The 21,654-nt window shown below is 45.8% G+C and overlaps 1 protein-coding gene across 4 annotated transcripts in view; it reads left to right on the forward strand.

Moving 5' to 3' along the window:
• Positions 1-21,654, forward strand: part of OXR1 (oxidation resistance 1) — a 3,084,878-nt gene that overhangs the window by 1,463,181 nt on the left and 1,600,043 nt on the right. The window lies entirely within an intron of this gene.

Genomic DNA, 21,654 nt, shown 5'->3' on the forward strand with positions numbered 1-21,654 from the left:
CACACGACCATTTCTCAAACCTTTAAAAGGGGAGCTGAACACCTACTTCAAGCTATGAATCGCCAAAAGAAGTTTGCTGATCAACACCGAGCAAAGGCCCCCAACTACCAAGTGGGAGACAAAGTCTGGCTGGCGTCTAAACACGTGTCCATTAAAGGAACCTGAACTTTCCGTCCAAGATACCTGGGTCCATTCACCGTCACCTCCGTGAGAAATCCTGTGGCGGTCAGACTAGCTCTGCCATCAAACATGCAGATTCATCCTGTATTCCACGTGTCTCTCCTTAAACCTGTTCAACCTGGGACCCGGGTAGCAACGCCACCGCAGCCAGTAGTACTCGCCGGGGAGCCAGAATTCGAAGTCAAGGGCATCCTGGATTCAAAGTAAGTCAGGGGATTGGACTTGTAGTGCATTGATGGGGACAAGATGGATGCCCCCACATATTTCGGCTCCCAGAACTGCATGTGCAGTCTAGTCTTTTGGGTGTGGTTCAGCCCAGAGACACCTGGGATACCCAGAGACTATTTAAGCCACGCCCAGGCTGAGAAACATGCTTTGTGTTTTCTGCACCTGCAGCGTGACACTCACCGTGTTCGGCTCGGTCTCCAAGTAGGCCTGCATCTTTCTTCTGCGCTCAGTTCCTGCAAGAACACTGTTAGAAACAGCCTTACCCTGCGGCGCTTCTGACCATCATTCATCACTCCTTCTGTTCTGCGGGCATCTTCGGCGGTGTCATTCCCATCCCAGCACGCTGCTTCCTAAGGAAAAGGGAAAAGAACAGAAAAAAGGCATTAGTAAGCATTCAGCAAATCTTTGCTTATTTTTAAAGACTGTACGAGCTACAACGCTTACCTGAATCCCAGCCGCTCTGGGGGAACTCTGTCTCCGGAACTTCTCATCCATCTGCAAGAGGGAAAAGACACTCCAGGTTAGCGTGGAAACATCTAGAGGTGCTGCATACCGCGCTTACTCACCGCATTTCTTCTTCATAACCGGCATCTACGCTGAAAACGTTGCGGCACCTAAAAGACACAGAAAAAGAACTCAGTTCAATACAAATACGAAAGGGTTGCATCGCGCATCGCGCTCTCACTCACCTTCAGCACTACTCATCTCAGCAGCACGTCGCCATCCCCGGACGCCGGCCATCATTTAAGGAAGGAAAGGAACGAAGTTAGAGAACTTTTCAAAAGACTCATTATACTTACCAGTCAGATTCTTGCCAGTGAAGTAACTAGGCAGCAACAAACCTGCATCAATCAACGTGCCCCTGTGCTGAAAGCAGGACAGAGAGCACACTTTCCAAGAAGACAAGGCCCAGTCTCCAGTCTAGTAGACTCCAAGCAAGGGTTCGAGGTCGTAAGAGGTCAGAACAGGCTGAGTGATATCCCCGTGGATACCAGGTGAGCGTTACACAGCCCTTCAGCTACGTTCTTCAAGAGAATTTACTTTCTTTGGAATTTAAGAACTTTAGGATAGTTCTATCTGAAGAAAAAACCTTTTCTTTGCTTGTTGAACTCTGACAAGATGGGCATGAACTGATAGACTGATAAAGAAACGTGACCTAGGAGAGATTTCTTGAACCACTAGGAGACGTCAGAGTAAAGAACACTAGGGCAACCTATATTGCCCACTTTCCCTTTTAAGTTATTTTTCTAAGAGGTAGGGCCAGTTAGAACATAGAATTTGGACAGAGGACTAGCTTTATTATTCTGACTAATATTGACAAGCACCCTTCATTTATTTTGATAGGTAGGGAACTGTCCTATTAGCAGTAGGGTCAGTAAGGCATTGTCTTTCAGTTAAATAAAAGCATTGTTAACCGAATATGTCTTCTGGTCTGAGTCTTTCTCTTGGTTCACCACATCCTGTACATGGCACCACATGCTGTTCAGAAGAAAAATCTGTGCAAGCAGCAGGTAGTAATGACCCCTGGAAAAGAGTGAGTTCCATGTGTGAGCGTGGATTCCTTCGAGTGATCCGGGTAGAGCAGGACCCCCATCACCCAGAGACGGTAAAAAATAACTCAACCATAGGGGAGGTGTGTATACCCCATGGGGACTGTATACTCAGGGGTCTAACCTCTGATGCATTTATTTATATATATATATATATATATATATATATATAATCACTACAAGCCCGCAGGCATCTGAGCGCTGAGTGAGATAACAGTTGATATTATTATCCCACAGTGTGGTAGTCAATTTATCGACCTCAGAAGGATGAAAGGTTGAATTGGCCCTGCCGGGATTTGAACCTGCATGAACAGGCTGCACACAGATGTCAGAAATGAGCGCTCAGCTAGCTGTGCTATCCTCCCAGACTTGACAACTCCTAGATTCGGACCTCTCCTGGGTCCTGTTATGAAGGCCCCCGTCCTAATTCTGTGGACTGCCAAGAGGATGGTCGAATAAGCCTGGTACCGCCTCAAGTTACGGGATGGTGTGAGTATGCAGAGGATGCAGGAACATCCTCACTCAGCCCCCACTCCTATGCAGGTGGCACCAGGGGTGTTGCTAGGTCTGGAAAAGATCAGTGGCTAAGCTAATGTCAGGACTTGCGGGATTCGGGGCTAGCTATATGCTTTTGGTTGTAGCCCTGAGCTTCTATCTGGGGCTACAACCAAAAGACCTGGGGCTATAGCCCCCTTAGCCCCCCCTAGCAACTCCTCTGGGTGGCACACACAGTAAAAACCCTCTCCCCTTTTACTCTACATTTTCTAGCGAGACCCTAAGAGAGGTGTTGCAATTAATAGCCTGACCAAAAACCATCTATAGAAACAGATACATTCCCTTCAAGGGAAATCATTTCCAGATAACCAACAAAGGTATGGAGGGATTTAATACAATTACAAGCAAATTCATTTCATATCAATAAAACAAAACGTGACAAATGTGGGAGCTCTACGGATACAATATTTCAGATCGTTGGCTCCCTGAATGTAGAAAGAAAGATGTGGGAAACAAAGTTATTGAAGCATTGTCTCCCGGCAAAGGATGTATATCCAGGAGGTTCGATTTTTCAATGCTCTTGATCAAAGAAGCTTTTCAAAGCAAAACAGCTTTTCAGAGTAAGCAACGCTTTTCTTTAATACCTGTCCATGTGCTGGGGAAATACCAGGGACGGCACAGATGGAACATTGTAATTCAAAAAGAAGGTGCGCAGGAAACACTGAAAGATGTGTAGGTGAGACCTAGTGGAAGGGGGTGCAAAAGTCACCTAAAGATCTGGAGAGGGTGCAGGAGTCACCAGGAAATCTGGAGGAGTGGGTTAAGGAGTCAGCGAGGGTGTTAAATGGGTTGCCAAAGGTTTTTGAGGAGGGGTGCACGGATTCCCCAGAGATTTGGAAAAGGGGGTGCAGGAGTCACCCAATATTTGAAAAATGTATAAAAAAGGGGTAGAGAAAGATTGGTGGTTGGCAGATTAATGTTAGGGGAGGAAGGGAGAACTGAATAGATATTCGAGGTTGGAAGGTGAGTGTCAGGAGAGAAAGAAGAAAGTGAAGAGAGGTTGGGAGTTTGAAGTTAAACCGGGAAGGAGAGGAGGAGATACCACAAGAGTTGGAGAAGTTGACAGTAAACCCTGAGAAGGGGACAAAGCAATATTATAAAAAACACAGAATGTAAGGGAGAAGTGAGACCAGCTAACCAACCTAGGAAGGTTTCAGCAGACCAGGTCCATCCAAGGCAGGCAAAGAAGGCAGGGGGTTTACAAGACAGTGCTGCCACACGGAAGGTGAGGGAGGTCAGAATGAGAGTAGAGAGGGCAGAGGGCAGAGGGAGACCTACCCCCGAGAACCCAGAAAAGGAGAAGGGGTTTGAGAGGAAGAATAAGGCCACACTCCTTCTAGTTTAAACAACCTGAAGTGACAGGGGCCCAGAGGACAGAGGACGAAGGCCAGAAATGGCCTTTGCAGTGGAATAGACAGGCTGTGGCCTGAGGGCTATGACACGCCTTGTTTTACCCAGGATCCAACCTGCCACATTACATGCAGTGGAAGGATGAGAGTGGATAGGCAGGTGCTGGTCTTCATGAGTTACTGGAATGCACCTCATAGTTTTTAGAAATGAACATACGTATAAAAGGATCAGCCACAATCTCAAAGGAAACAGCAGTCAGTACATGTGTCAGGAAAATAACCACCAAAGCTCCGTCATCCCCAGAGCTCTGTCTGTAAATACGTTTCCTCCATTAGATAATATAAAATGATCATACCTCTGCCTTCCATGGATGTAAATGAAGCCTGGGCACAAGATTAAACATCCATCTTTTTAGAAAGTATTTCCCTTCTCTGACCACAGGATGTTAGATGTTCATTCTACAATGTACAAGTGTGCACAGGAGCTTTGCAATCATAGTAAGAGCTCTTTCACAAATGGAGCACTTTGCTATAAAGGTAATCTCTGTGAGTTTATGCAGAAAGACCCTGTTGTTAAAACCACAATTAAAGCCCAGTAATAACTATGAATTTTCCCAGCTCATATCCAAGCAGGGCAGTCTAGGCGGTCTAACTGGGTATCTGTTGGGAAGGGCTTTAACCCCTTTATTTGTGGAGTTTAAAATGTTATGCACATTCTGCATAATACCTTGATAGATACGTGTTAATCAATGACAACAGGCTGGTGACTATGACACATGCTTTTCTGGGTTGTGTGCAAGTATCAAAGTAGTGCAACCATAGGGTAGTTATCCGAGGCCTTTAGTTGCATGATGTCAGATGTGAAGTAATAATCGCATCATCAAATAACTTTATCTGGCCATGAGGCCATCAAAGTGCATTGTAACGTAAAATATCACAAATATACATTATAAACAGAAAAAACAATCCGTCACAGTGATACACTCCTCCCCCCTTAGATTTCCCTTTGGGATTATGGATACATGGCCATATTAATTGCCCATGGACCTTCTCCCCAATGGGATTGAATTTGCGCCCGAGAGGACTGAGTTGTAATTGACATTTCCAAAGGTGTGCGTGATACCGGGTAGGGATGAGGGTTAATAAAAATCAAGCTGTTCATTTGTCGGCCACCTGTTGCATCGCTGCCTAGCACACCATTGGCCCCCCTCCAGTGCCAAAACCTCTAGCTTCACAAGGTCACTGGTAGAATCACCCTCATAATCCAGTCTGGAACAGTTTGCAGTACAGGGATTTATTTAGGAGTGCATACCTTGGTTCCCGTTGATTGGATTTCAATTTCGGTACCCCATGCAAGAATACCGTTCCTCTCCTTTCTTTCCAGCAATCATCGATATTGGTCAGGCCCACCCGGTTTGGAAATAGGGGGCATAGGGAAATAGGGGGCATTATGAAAGTTATCATTAGGGCCATTATTCCCCACATTCTTTAAGACCCTATTGACACTTGCTGCATGCAAAGAATGGGGGCGGGATGGCTTGTTATGTTCCATAGGTACTGACTGTCATGCAAGATGCTCATTAGGATTTTGTTGCCCAAAATGGAAATACGAAGTTCACAATAGGTTCGAGCCTGGGCTGCTATATTGGTGGCATCTATTTGATGATCAGTGTTTGTTACGACAGCTAGGTGGTCTTTGGTGACATATGTTTCTGGCTCCTTTGGTTGGTTGCATAGGACTGTGGCTTCCATATGCCAAATATTGGCACCTCCTTGACTCAACCACCCTCTCTCCTTTGGGCTTTGATCAGTGTTAGCAGGAGCCTCCTTTTAATGTCCATTAGCTCTGAAAATACTTGCTTGTGGTTACAATTGCAGTCATGGACAGAACTGGCCCCTTTAAAATGCACATCTATGGTGGAAGAAGAGCTTGGGCCCAGATGATTGGGGACAATTGGCGTGGGTAGGCAGGGTGAAGAGCTATCCCTTGGACTCATGACAATTAAATTCTTGCTCCAGGTCCAGACAATAGCATCAAGCCCTTTTTCAAGTGTGCCCCCTCCTGCGGATTCCAGCTGGACCGTTGGTTCTCTGGCACTGTCAGTCTCTGCAGATGTGTTGGCCTCCATAGCCCCTCAGTTCCGACTTGGCATACTTGTGGGCACAACACCACCACTGCCAAGAATGGCATCATGAAAAACTGGGGCAGCTGGACAAACAGCACTGGGAAGCCCTCCTAGACACAGTTGTTGGTTATGGTTGGCCTGGGGGGGAATAGAGCACAAGACAACAGCCCCCCCTCCTGGTTTTTAGAACCTGTATTAACAGCAGTTGGCCAAGATGTGATGGGGGATGATGTAATAGCCACAGTAAGGACCGCAGTTTCAGTGATGCCCACTGCCCCCATCGCCGAGGCTGGTGGGGGTGCTGAATGGGCCCAAAAACTGCTGAATTTCTTTGATTTATAAATGGGCATCACCAAAGGAGCGAGCACTTGAGCCATTGGTAGCTGCTGGTCTCAAGGCCTCTAGGCCGACTACACCTAGGGAGCCTGAGGTGGATAAGTCTGGGGTTTGCTTCTTCCTCCTGAGCTTTAATAATTTCCTTTTTGGACCCAATCCATGTCCAGTGCTAGGTTCGGAGTCAATTACAAAGTCAGATATGGAGAAGAATGCGGGCCTTAATAGGCAGGGCTGACATGGTCAATTATGGTTAGGTGTGCTGTCGTAGTCAGGTTAGGCCATGTGGCGTGAGACACACTCAGTCACTTTTTTTGGAAAATGAACACCAGTAATGGAAATGCAGTAGTAGAAATGTTGTGGTTTCAGTATTTCCCCTGGGAACTGAAATTGCTGCATGTTCTTATGTACTCTGCCTGGTCAAATTTGCAGGAGTGTGTGTAAGGCTCAGTGTTCAGCGATCTATCATTCTCAATCTCACCAGTTTCCTCTCTGTTTGCCTTCCTTAGAAACCCCCACCAGACCTGCGTTGGGAATGTGCAGCTCCGGCTGTAGAGCACGCATCACGTCACTCTGTCAGAGTAGGATGAGAGGGAGGTCCAAAGGGGCCCGGATGTGGGCACACATTCCCCACGGGTCCGCTAACACCCCCAGCGCGACTCCAACACCCCACGCCCTCGTGGGGTTGGCCGGAGTTCTAGATCAGGAGCAGTAGGTGGAAGGGGCTAGCACCCAGAAAGGCAGCAGCAACAGAGATGGCCACAGGAGGGCCAGTGGGATGCCAACACCGCGCAACCTTGACTCCCTGCGGGCTTCACCATCATCTAGTAATAATGCAATCCCAGCTTTCAGGCTTACATCATATTTCATTTTGTCACGTGCAGTTCTGCATTTGTAATGTGTTCAGAAAGTACAATATGCAATGCCAGGACAAAAAGAACATGATTTGAAAACTGTATGATGAATTTGATGGTGTCATCACTCCTTTCCCAGCGGCGACTTCTCACCATGTGGCCAGGGGACGGCAGCCGCTACCTGATTCTGACCCTGGGGGTGGCTATTGAAGGGAGGATCACATGAGAGGAGGCAACCCTCAGGGGAGTGACACCACATCATCGGACGAGACATGGAATCCCCCTTTTTCCTTTGAGGATACCCACTCCATTCCCCATGCCTTAATGGCATATTATCATAACTCCACTTAACCACCAATGAAGGCTACTGAGACTACTTTCCCATACTCTATATACAAGTCATCAAAAACGGACTTCCCTTTCCCTGAATACAAAAGTGCTTTAAGGAAGAAGGTATGCCGAGTAATGAAGATCGATGAAGGCCAGAAGCACAAGCTGCGCTCTAGTGGTTTCAAACGCATACTTGATGCCGGGACATTTAAACCGCTGAACCAGCTGACATGGCAGAGAGGCTGGCTGGAGGAGTCTTGTCCTCTCTGTGCCGACCGAAGGACCACTGGGCTGGCACGAGTTCTGTGGAGCCAACTGGCTCACAGATGAGACAGAGGAGAGCAGACTGCAGGAGATGGTATTCTGAAAGGACACCACAAGAGGAAGAGAAAGCAAGTCTTCCTGGCATACGCAGCTACCAAAAGGCAGCCTCCATGCCACTCAAGCACAGAGAAACCTAGAGCAGGAGAGCAAGAGCCGTGAGGAAAAAAGAAGCCACAGAGCAGAGACAGCAAACCTGGAAAGAAGGAGCGGGATGCCCAAGAGCCACTGCAGGCTTGCCGTTGGAGAACCAACACATGTCACAGAGAGCCAGTGAGTCGACACAAGGAAAGCGTGACACTGAGGCACTTCGGCAATCCTACCGAAGGCAAATAAACATAAATGAAGCATATGAGAAAGAATGAGAGACTCGATATTTCTTAAGGAGACAGAACAGAATAAACATAAGATATTGCCAAGTTTGCAAGTGTGCATAATGTATCTATAAGAAAGCCCTGGCAAGAGAGTTTACCAGGCAGATTCAAGTTGCAAGTGTGTTCATATGAAAAAAGCCCTGGCAGGAGAGTATACAAGGCAGATTCAAGTTGCATGTGTGTTTATATGAGAAAGCCCTGGCAGGAGAGTATATCAGGCAAGGTCAAGTTGGAAAGCATGTAAAGTTCATCACTTGAGGATGTCCTGATAAGGACACATGTGGAATAGCCAAAGACTGTGTTGAAATTATAGTAAAGAGGAGAAGAAACCTGACAGGAGAGTACACCAGGTATCCTACCAAGATTAAGACTAACAGCCAAGTCTGTTAATCTCGTACTTCATATTAGGCGTCCTCATGTCTGTTTGTGAGGACCATCTTAGATGAGGAACACGGCACCTTCGGAACAACTATGCACATTGAAATACAACAGTGAGGTCGGCTCTGTCGAACCGACTCACAAACCGCTGGGATACTCCTGGGAGTGGACCAGAGGAGACTGTATACCCCGAGGTAAGAAATAATAAAATATCCAGAAACTGTGTGCTTATGTTTTTTAAAATAAAAAAACACACTTTACAGTAACCGCATTGAAAGCAGTTCTACAGTGGGTGAGTGGTCCTGTAAGTGTAGATCAATACGAGAAAATGCAGAAGCATGTTCGATCAAAACATTACCTTCGGTAAATGCAGTTGTTTGTATATGTATAGGGATACACAGGAAGAATCATACCATGCCGTCCAACAAATCAAAGGTGTGATTAAAAGCCTTTGTAATGTACCAAAAGAAAGAAGTGAGTGTGAATAGACACGTAGGTTCCATGACTCAACGTGAAAATATAAATAATCCTCACAGTAAACAATTACATATCCGCTTGATTCATAAGATGATAAAAGCGTGGCCTATAGAAAGATTATGTGGAGATCGTAACACCTAAAAGAAATTAAGATGACTGGCGTAATAGAGACACGCTACCGGCATCGAGGTCAGTGACACTAAATATGATTGAGACACAGTCGTGGTGGTTATCTAATTGAGAAAAACATGTAGTAAATGCAGGATATATGTCTGTTGGTTTAGGTGAACTCTATTGGCAAAAAGAAATAACCCATCCATCCTGCCCACCTTCACTGCATCAACAATAAGGCTAATGGTGAGTACTCTAGAGGGAAAACCTCAACAGTTTCACTGTGGTATATTGTCTGTATTTTTTATATAGTGTCAATCCTGAGAACAGTGGGGTCCATTGATGTCATCACACATAGAAGCATTTGTTGTCCTGAAGAAAGACCCATCAATACCCATCAGAAACGCTTATGAACATGCGTATTCAGATATATGGGCTGAAACATGTGTAGACGAAATAGACAACTTGAATTACAAGTTGTCTTTTAGTTCCTGTTCAGGGTCCTTTGTCAACTAGCAAGCACTGGTTTTTTGTCTCCCACACATTTTGAACTTTATTGAATATGTCAAAACATAAATAAGAGACTCATTGTATTATAAAAAGCGGATGTGTTAGAAATGTTGAAACCACATCACCAACTAACCCCAAGACACCGAAATTGTTTTTTTCGACATTTGTAATGTTTGCTCTAAACGTTGGTTACAATTGGTACGAATGAATTGTAGAATTAAGTCATTGTTTTATGTATGCATTTTTACTATGGTATGTGTAGTTTGAGGAAAATAAAATGAATACGTTTCTATTATTTAAAGAAAGGATTTTCTGGATGATATAATGCTGTAAGTCATACAGCTTTGGAAGAGTACCACTGTTAGCAGGTATGTGGGTGAGGAAGGGGTAATATCACCTTTTTGTGATATTTGTACAACTCCTGACGGGAGTGTTTCTTTCTTTCATCTTTACATTGTCGATAAAATGGAAATCATTTAGTAGGGTAATAGTGCCATGCATTATTGGAACTGTTGTGAATATACTGCTACTCCTTGTGATGCAGTGAAGTTTGCCCCATTGTTTGTGACAAGTATTCCTATTAAGAGTGCACATTTCATTGATTTACACTGCAGTAGTTGAATCTGATTAATATGGGGTCTTTTCAGAGGGGATGACCTACTTTTACATTTCTGGGTACTTGGGTCCCAATTGAGAAATTTTGGGCATTTGAAGCACCAAGTACACCTTACATTTATTAAACCTTGTGAATATAGGTGAACACGTTTATTTTACATGTTGTACTTTAAAGAAGTGTAAATGCCACCTTCAAGTTATGCTTGGGTCACCAGTTTATATATTGATCCCTCTGGAGTTCACCCCCTTTTAGCAGGTGCAAAATACTGATGGATTTCATAGTAATCAATTTGTTTTATACCAGCATGAAAATCTAAGGCTGTGGTAAAATGATTCCTTTCTTGCAGGACAAGCAGGAAGGCATGGCGGACCTCATGCTCCCGTTCTGTGCCTCAACTCTGCTTGAAAGATGGATCTATTGAAAATCCCCTGGTGCATAAAAAAGCATATTAAGACATTAGGATGCTTATTATAAGGTTGGCAGTGAGGGAAAAAAGTGGCGATAATTCCATTACCGGCACCGTTCCCACACCGCCAAATTACAAGTTTGAAGGGATAACCTCCAGCTTGATGCTGTAGGGAAATCTTCCACTTTTCCTCCAAACATTTTGGCAGAATTACCAGCGGTGGAATTGAAGAGTAGTAATTCTGCCGCTAGTAATTCTGGCAAAATTCCCCAATGGAGTCCCATGGACTCCCAAAAATGGGAATTTACACAGCCTACCACCACTTGCAATCCCATGGTAAACCCACGGGACCAAGTGTCGGTAGTGGCATTTCCTGGTGTCGGTATTTCAGTGGATTTACCACCGAAATACTGCCAAACCCGTAATGAGGCCCAATCTTTGTTACTACTAGATTGATAGTGTCTACATTTTAGACATACAAAAATAGTTTGTTTTTTGTAGCAGTTCATATCTTTTGTCAAATCAAGCACAATAACATGTACCTGCCACTGTAAAAAGAAAATGTCTACAAGCAGGTAATCCTATATTTTTGCATGTCTTGAGCAGAGGTGACTTTTTCATAATGGGCAACTGGATGTCCATGTACCATCCATTATGGAAGAGACAAAACCAGACCAATGAAATACTGATTGCTGCTACAGGTGCCGCATGCAGATGAGGGACCCCACCTGGCCAGCTTGAGTGACCTAATTGTGACGCACATGTCTAATGAGCTATGTATGGTCAGGGGTGTTTTGATTCCTCTGCTTTTCTTAAGTCATTGGCCATGCTGGCTGGGTTATTACAGCCTTTAAAATGTGGGGACTTCTTGCACCTCCTCACAGTTTAGGAGGGCCTGTGGCTTTGAGCTGCTGAGGCTCAGGACCAAAGCCAGGAACCAGGACTCAGGGAGAAGTGTGTGGTGTACACTTTCCTTACTTCCTGGTTCTGGCCTGAGAATTTTCTGGATGAGTCTCCTGGAGCAGTAAAGACAGTAAGTGGAGATTAGAGCTGTGGTGATGAACACTGCAGTGTTCATCACCAGTAAATATCATGTGTCTGAATGTGTGTGTGAGAATGAGAAGTGTCATGTGTTTGTGAATGTGTATGCTTGTCTATGTTTGCATGTGTTTGCTTGTAAGTGCAGTAGTGTGTGTGTGGGAAATATGTGGTCTGGAAGAGAGGGACTGGTGAATTTTTGGGTGCATGTGCAAGTCAGTGAGTGAATTAATTCAGTGAATGCCTGAGTGAATGGGTGTTGTGGCATATCAGAAGAAGGACTCTGCCAGAAGACATGTTTTGATTACAGTTTTATTTAAATTTTTAAAAAAAGCCTTACTGACCCTACTGCTAATAGGGAAGCACCCTACCTATTAAACTAAACTAAGGGTGCTCGTCAAAGTTCGTCAAAATAATACAGCTCAGAAAACAACTCAAAAGGGAAAGTGAGCAATATGGGTTGCCCTCAATGTTCTGTATACTGCCATCCCTTAGTGTATACATGAACATTTCCTAATTTTAGTTTTTAGAAAAATGTAATAGGAGGCAGGTCTGCTGACTTTTTCAGTTCCTGTACATCTTGTCAAAGTTCCAAAATAAAGAAAAAGGTTTTCCCTCAGGCACATAACAACACAAGTCAATTCTCTCATTGTTCCTACATGAAGGGATAATTCCTTAATCCTCTTTCACCAACTACGTGGGACGCTCCCCACGAGATTCTAGTCTTGCTTGATTCTGGTTTTCTCTTGGGATGATTCCTTTCTTCCTTTACAGTGCCCTCCTGGCTCCCTTGGTTCTCTTGTTCCCAATTAATCACTTAACTCATAGCAGTATGGGGATCCACTCCTAATATATTTTTCTCCTAGTTTTTGGTGTGCTACTTTCAGCCGTTTTGGTTGATTCCAAGACTCAGGTTTGTAGGGCTCCCATAGCCAATTGTAGTATTTATGTATGTTTCCCTATCTAGACCTTGTTGTCCCTCATAGGGATCTAGATTATTTGTTCCTTCTCTCGTTCTCACAGTTTGGTCTCAGTGCTCCCCTCTACTGTGAGCAACCCGCGTACCTTCTTCGTAGCTGGTCATGCTCCAGCTAGTTGGCTTTGACTCATTGATGCTGCTTTTCTCCCCAACTCCTGGGCGTCCTCTCCTGAAGACAGCAGGAGCATTTCTTTGCTTGCCACTATATTGCTTTCTCTCTGGTTCTGTGTATTGCGAGCCTAGTATTCGTTCCTCTCTCGCTCACAGGGTCCGGCATTGCTTCCTGGGCTCTGAGCCCACCACATCTTCCGTGCAGTCATGCCTTCCCTTGGGGTCGACTGCACTCTGCCTCCTTTACTCCACACAGCCCTGTTCCTCATTGGGCACATCTCTCGTTCTCTCAGGTTTGTTTCCCAGCTTCACTCTGGGTCTCCATCCAGACCTCTATCCAGGTCCTTCTCCGCGCCACAGCCAACTCCAATCGGCAGTATGACTCTGCTCTGTTTCCCAATGACATTGCTACTTAAGAAGCTGGCCTCTGCGTATCGTTTCTCCTCCTTCATTCAAGAGGGAAAGTCCTTGTATTCTTGTTACTAGATAGCAAAGGGGTGTGTTTAACTGTCAAGCCCATTGAGGAGCCAACATTGCCTTGAGCAAATGTTCCAATTCACTTTCTGCAGTATTTGGAGTTCCACAGCTGACAGTCAGATCCACTTCTGGTATACCCATATATTCCCACAATGTCTCAGTTATAGGGAATTTCTTAACAGAATGGGAATCTCTGTCCCTTGGTGGAGAGTCACTCCCAATGAGGCCCTCCTTTTCCGAACTCCTAGTGAGGGTTTTGCTTAGCAGACTCCCTTTCCTAGATTTAAAGGAGGTGGTTCACCCCAAGAAAGAAGGGACGATACCTCCAGATTTGCCACAATGTATGTGTGTGAGTTTGAGTGCATGAGTGCATAAATGAGTGGGTGACAGACGATGGAATGTGCGTGTGTGGATGAGTGTTCTCACATGGGGGCTACACCGGTGCAGATAGTTTGGACTTGTTTACTTTCAGTGGCATAGTATTGTTATTATCCTTATGGGCAAAGCCAACGTGAGTTCCTATGTTGTGGGTGCCTATATTGGTGCAGCCAGTATGGACATGTTTCCTTATAGTGGTAAAGCGTGTTTAGTGGCATTATGGGCAAAGTCAACATGAGGCGTGTGCTTACGGCATGTCGGGTGACATTGGTGAAGCCAGTATGGACATGTTTTCTTGAGTTGGCATTATTTTACTGGTCTTATGGGCAAAACAAGATGACTGTTTTTACATAAGGGTAATACATTTGTGCAGCCCTTATGTGGGCAATGCCACTATGATGAATGTATATGTATGATAAGTGAATGTTCTTACATGGGGGAGGGGCTACAATGGTGCAGCCAGTATTGACCTGCTATTTTTTAAAGTGGCATAGCATTTTAGTGGCATTATGGGCAAAGCCATTATGATGATTGCTCTCACATGGGGAAACTGGCCTATATTGATGCAGACAGCATGGACATACTTTCTTACAGTGGCGTTGCATTTTACTGGCATTATGTGTAAAGCCAAAATGAGTATTCTTACGTGGTGATACTGATCTAAATTGGCACAGCCAGCATAGACAACTTTTCTGACAGTATCATTACTGGCAAAGCAAACATCGTATGTTCTTACATAGGGATACTTGCATATATGGGCACAGCCAGCATAGACACTTTTGGGCACGACTAGTATGAAAATGTTTTTGTGCTCGGAAAATACTGCCATATATTGTGCGCAAATGGCAAAGGCATCATGAAAATGCATGAACAAATACTTCTGTGCACTGTTGGTAACCTGGTATCTATTGGATCTTTTTCGTGTGATACACAATTTACAATCAATTTTGTGTCATTTTTCCAATTTTTCAAAGAAAATCTACTGTTAAAAGCACAATTTATACCCATCATTTAAAAAGAATTCTCGGGAAGAGAAGACACCCCAAATGGCCCTTGGTTACTTAGAACTCCCTCGCTATGGTCAGTCACTCGTGCACAGTCATGGGCATGGTTTACACCCCTCCAATTAAACAATTCACCAGCTGCCACTGGTCTGAGAATACAGTAATTGAACTCAGGTGATATATGTTTTTTACAGCTTTCATCACGTTGTGTCCTGGTACAGTTGAAGGGGGCATTTGGTTTGACCTCTTGTCTTTTAAGGTGCACAATAGCCTATAATACTTTAAACTTTGGCCTGGTCCAAGGCTAATGGAAACTCATGATAATGAAAAAATCACCAATTACATGCTACCCTATGCCCATGTGTATACTGTGCATGTCCACATTGCCAAGGAATCCTCTACACCATTGGGCCTTTTGGAACAAGGAAGCCAGCCATTTGCCACTTCATGAGGCTAGAGTGGGTGGACTTGTGTTGTGTTCAGTTCGCCATAAGTTACAGGACATCGGAAAACCTGCAACTAGTAATATTGCACCAGGGTCTGGAATATTGAGGACAGTTAAAGATCAGCTTGATGAAACCGCCGTTGTTCCCAGTAGGGGATCTGGAGGACAAAGCCCACCCCTAATTTCTTGTGATCTTGACAAGGATTCCCAGGAATTACTTTAGTATCTTTTCATTAGAACATTTTGAGAACCATACTGTTCTGCATTTTTTCAAGAAAGTTACAAAGTGAGAGTAATTTGGGTCTTCATCTGAATTCTTGTAACACCCACCCTCGTGATAACCACTACATGAGTAAACAGGCCTGTAGGAAAAATGGGTTATCATTACCCATCAGGAACCAGTAGAGCTGGGCAAAAGTCAGTGGCATGCATTCATAAAATATAAGTTATTGCCATCCTGACACCACTGACAAACCAGTAGGAATGGGGAAAATTCAGTTGCATATCAGTAATTGGGAGTGCCTAGCAAGCCAATGAATCTGAAAGTCCAGCGCATCAGATGCACTCCTGGGTTTTAATATGTACCGCCCTGTTGGGAAGTCTCTCTATAAGAGGCCACATCTGCAGCAACAGGTTTACAGAACATGCACTGAACTTTCTGACTGGTACCTCTGATTGCATGCTTGCAGAAATTGACCATACATATTTACACATTTGGAATCTCTGCTTATGGCCCATGTCCCTTGATAGGTAACCCACTTGCACTGTGCCACAGGTCTCTTGGAAAGTGTCCTGACTTAATGTTATCGCTCATGGATCACCTTGGCTGCTGCTGACCTCTGTGCCAGCCAGGCCTGCAAACCCTTATGGGAAATCAGGCCAGGATCTGATCATAAAACACACCCCACTTTACCTGAGAAGTTTATGTGCTCATTGCCCCTGGCTTGCACTTTCCAGGACACTTGGTGCACGACTGTTGCAACAGGGTGCTATTGAGAGGGCACGGGGTTGAGGCTTTGCATGCGTTACCACAGTTTGCTCTCCACATTGATAGGAGCAGTGTGTGTCTCCCTCATTCCTCCCCTGGTTTTATCATAAAATCTCCCTATCAAGCCTTTACCCCCCTAACAGGTGAGAGGGTTGCACCAGCTACCACCCAGCCACACAGCCACAGGGAATACACAGGCGAAAACATGGCAGAAGGCATTTCCACGGCCAGACCAGGCACCCACACGAGAATAGCGGTGTCGCTCACCTTTATCCCTCAATAGCACACAACCAACTGGGCACCACAGCAGCATTGGGCCCCTTTCACCCTTACACAGACCCCTCATTGTTTGGGCCTAGATGGATGATCTTGACACAGATGGCAATGGACTGTAAAGACATATCTACGCCGAGAAAAATGAGGTCTTACCTGTTACTGAATGTGGGTGATGCACATTTTCAACTCCTTAGCCATGCGAGATGGCGCAGACGCATACCGTTTGGCAAAGGACGCACTAACGGCACATTTTATGCCACCACTGAACCCCGCCTATGTGACATTGAACTTTTGTACCACAATCCAGACAGAGGATGAGCCTCTTGATGCGTACCACACTAGACTCCGGCGGTTGGCTTTATCCTGTGAGTTTGAGGACATGGAAAAAGAGATCAGATGCCAGATCATTAATGACAGGAAATCTGAAAAGCTGCGATGCATAGTTCTGAGCGAGAAAGGCATCCCCTTAGCAAGAATATTGGAGTACGGACGCCAGAGGGAACCATCGCACGACAGAGCAGCTCACATGGGCACTACTCTACAAAATTTGCAACGGGCCCCACCCACGCAGTGACACATCACAAACTGCCTAGCAGCCAGGGAGGAGACCAGCAAATCTCAAACAGTCCCAAGGTGGCAACAAAGCACTCCTGGGCCAAATGATTGCGGATGGTGTGGAGGTGCATGCCATGGGAAGAGTAACTGCCCAGCTCAAGGTACCACATGCAGGGATGCGGCCGCAGAGATCACTCCTTCACAGACGGATTTGGGGATGAACATGATGGAGTGGCGGCAGCAGTTGAGTCCGGACGTACTGGGAGAAAGGGCAACATACACCTTATCTCAGGCCTGGAACAGGGCAACAGAAGGCTGAAGAAGAAGAGGAGACCCAGGTGCTGCATACACATACAAGGGCAGGAAACCGTCATGATGGTTGACATGGGAGCATCCGTAAACATCATGCCAGCCGAAATGTTCAAGGAATGTTCAACCCCAGCCAAAACTGAAACACACAGACAGCCTGCTATTTGCGTGCGGCTGCAAAACGCCACTTCCAGTCGTAGGACAGTTCAGGACAACGCTCAGCAGGGGATACACAGAGATCAAATCCAAAGTATATGTCGTCGATGCGGGCATGGAATGCCTACTCAGTTGGTAGTCTACAGAAGATCTGGGCCTGATACGGTTCATCTCTGACATTACAGACTAGAACGAATCAGTGACCTACTATTAATGAAATGCCCCAGCCTCCTACGGGGCATGGGATGCCTGAAAAGAAAGTTGGTCAAACTGCACATTGATCCAACAGTGCAACCCAAAGTGGTACGACACAGGAGGATGCCGTTCCGCATGAGATAGCTAGTTGCCAAGGAGCTATGAGAACTTGAAGAAGCAGGCATCATAGAAGCCATGTCAGACCCAATGCCGTGGGTATCACCTATGGTGGGTACGAAAAAAACAAAACATCTGGGGAAGGTGCGGATCTCCATTGACCTGCGCCTGCCGAACAGAGCCATAATAAGAGAATGATACATCACCCAACATTAGACTAATTGTAACGGATCTCACAGGCTTCTGTTTCTTCTCCAAACTGGACCTCAACGCTGGATACCACCAGTTGAAATTGCACTGGGACTCGAGATACATCACAACTTTCTCGACCTATCTCAAGGATACAAGAGGCTGGGCTTCAGCATATCCTCTGCGGTGGAAGTGTTTCAGCAAGCAATCCAGGAGGTAATTCAAGGCATACCAGGGGTGATAAACGTCAGTGATGACATCCTTGTGCATGCCAGCAACAGAGAAGAACAGCTGCGCAGACTAGAAATGGTACTCGACAGGCTGGAGACAGCAGGACTCGCCATTCACAAAGAGAAGTGTGAATTTCTGAAGGAGGAGATCACTTTTTTTAACTACGTGTTCAACAACAAAGGGGTGGCGGGTGACCCGCTCAAAGTGGCAGATGTCAAGGGACCAACACCACCCACTACACCCACAGAAGTGCACAGCTTCCTAGGGAAGGTGACCTACTGTGGCAGATTCATACCGAACTTGGCCACCATATCAGAACCCCTGAAGGAGTTGACCAAATTGAGCACCAAGTGGGAATGGAACACACACTGCCAAGAAGCTTTCGAACACATTAAAGAATCACAATCAGCGGACACCACCATGGCATACTACGTCGCCACACTACTAACAGAGCTGTATGTCAATGCCATCCCTGTTGGACTAGGAGCAATCCTGGTACAACCATTGCACACGGGAGAGGTAAAGCCAATTGCTTATGCGTCACGTGTCCTGACACCAACAGAACAGAGATATTTGCACATAGAGAATGAGGCCATTGCAGTTTTAAGGGGTTGAAGACATTTCCACCTTTACCTCTATGGCCGGAAGTTCAAGGCATACACTGACCACAACTGCCAATATTCACTGGATCATCACCTCAACCGCTGGCCAGGTTTAGCAAATGGCTCCTACACCTCCAGCAGTATGACTTTGACCTGGTGTATCAAGAGGGAGCGGACAACCCAGTGGATTTCTTTTGGCACCTGAGGTCTGCAATGCCAGTTGAGGTCAAGGAGTCCAGAGAGACAGAAGAACACATTTGCCAAAGTGTCAGTACAATGAAACCCAAAGCCGTCAGCATCAGTGATATTCTAGAAGCCACTAACGCTGACCCATGCTGCAACATAATAAAAAACACAATACTTGCAGGCGAATGGAAAACATTCATTTGAAACATCCACAATCGCACACAAGCCGCCAGAGACTTTTTGAAAGGGACATTTGCAGTTCGCCAGAAACTCCATCACAAGTGAAGTGTTAATTCAAAGAGGAACACGCATCCTCATCCCCACCAGACTACAGGACCGCATAATTAATGTGGCGCATGAGGGACCTCAAGGGATGGTGAGAACCAAGTCCAGTATATGACACACGGCGTGGTTCCCCCATATAGACGCAAAGGTAGAGAGTGTCATTGAATCATGCCACCCCTACCAAGTGAACAGTGCACCCCCGAGGCCGGAGCCAATAAAGTCAGCGATCAGCGTTGACTTCTGCATGGTGCAGGAAGGAACATACCTGTTGATCGCCATAGACGACTACTCACGATACTCCGAATTAGAGATCATACAGTCAACGGAGGCAGTGGCAGTGATCCCAGGTCTGGAAAAGATGTTTGATACACAAGGACAGCCGAGATACATTAAGAGCGACGTGTCGCCCTTCCAAGGAAAAGAACTGACAAAGTACATGGACGATCTGCACATCTGCCACCACCACATTACTCCAAGGTTGCCACAAGCATATATTTACGCTGAACGCTTCATGAGAACCATAGACAAGGAGTTACACATAGTAAAGGCCCAGAACAGCCTGTGGAGGGTGGATCTGTACCGGTTTTTGCAAAACTACTGGATGACTCTGCATAGCTCCACAGACATGCCCCCGGCAGATCTAATGTATGGTACCATTTTTAACTCTTCAATACTGCTCCAGCGCAGCCAGTTGGTGAAGAAACTAGACAAGGAGCACACTCACTCCAGGTGGGTGGCAGCCAACCAGAGCATGAGTGCCTGGCGACGTGCAAGGAAATCAAGACACAAGGTGGGGGTACCAGGTATTGGTGTTGAGGAATGCAACAAAAGCCAAACTATCAACCGCTATGACTTTGCACCATGGAAGGTGATCAGGAGAGAAGGGACAATGATAACAGCCAACAGAGGTCATGAGACTATCACGAGGAACGCATCGTGGTTCAAGCGTGTCAAGTAAGAAATGTGGATGGAAAACAAGAACCAGCCACAGAGGGAGAGTGAAGGTGCACACAACTCCCTGATGCGACACCAAGGGGGAGACACCACAGAGTCCTGAACCCATTGACCAAGCAGAGGAAGAAGAAGTAGCCCCTAGCCCAGAGGCTGAGAGTGGCGAGGAGGACGATGCAGAAGCAGCACCACGTCAACGCTACAAGGGATACAACCTGAGGGTGGCCCTGTAGCCGCCGGGTAAACTGAGAGACTATGGGGCTCATTACGGGTCCAGTGGTAACTGTGCCGGTGCTACCGGCAGGTTGCCGCCAGACCCGTAAATATTTACCGGCACCTGACTTCTCGGTGCCACAGGGAGATTACAAACCCGGGCCCGGAAAGTCAGGCGCTGGTAAATTGTAAGTTCCCAGTCCCATAGGACTCTAAAGGAGTGGGGACCACAGAAGCACCGGCACCATTGCTAACCGTGCCGGTGCCTCCAAGACGGCCTGCCTACCGTGGTCGCTGTGCCCAGCAGGGTCAGACCTGTCGGGCACGGAGGCTCCGGCAGGCACACCTGTAGTATGCTGGTCCAGAAACATACCAGTATCATTGTTTCCAGACCGGCATACTTGTAATGAGCCCCTATGTGTGCTAATATGAACTCGATCTTACCACATGTGTAAAGTAGTTGTACATTCTGAGAGTGTTTATGTATTTTGTCAATATGGAAAAAGAGGGATGTTGTGTACGCGTCACGTCACCACTTCACCACGCACGCATAGGTTTTCTTTTTTCAAATATAATGCTTGGGTGACAAGGAACCAGGCAGAACAGGTAGAGACCGAGATAAGATGTGAGCAGCGATTGTAACCCCCATCCTAAATTTCTCACATCACAAACTGTGCAGCATTTTTCCTTATCAAACACTGGAGCAGGCTGAACTCTGGAATCGGGGTGTTTATTTTAAAGCTATGGTTATAGTAAATTGGGAAGTGGATGATTTTGCAAACTATTGCCATCCTGCCACTACCAGTCCTGTTGTCACAATGCTTAAGGACTATCTCTTTGAAACTCTAGGATGGTATTCACTCTTTCTATTTAGCAATAACAGATCATTTAATCAGGGATGTCATTTCACCAAAATACAAGGAGTAGCAGTAGTGACATCATACGACCCTTGACCTCTAACGACATCACTGGAAGTGATGTCATTTGCAAACACCCTGAAGTGACATTATGGGAAGCGATGGAACACAACCTTTCACACCTTGACAAAACAGGAAGTGGCATCCCATAGCATTGTTCCTAAGTACACTGTAATGTGATATACACTTCATACAAGAATGGCTCACCATATGTATCATTAATATCAGTGTGTGTATAGGCCCATACGACCACATTACTGTGAATGCAAGCTGACGTCCAAGGCCAAATGATAATGATGTGTTATTATATAGCACTTACGCGTAGGCACTTTATATAGAACAAATATACATACA

The sequence above is a fragment of the Ambystoma mexicanum genome, chromosome 5q (assembly GCF_040938575.1).
Source record: "Ambystoma mexicanum isolate Mex_15411 chromosome 5q, UKY_AmexF1_1, whole genome shotgun sequence".
Taxonomy (NCBI): Eukaryota; Metazoa; Chordata; class Amphibia; order Caudata; family Ambystomatidae; genus Ambystoma; species Ambystoma mexicanum.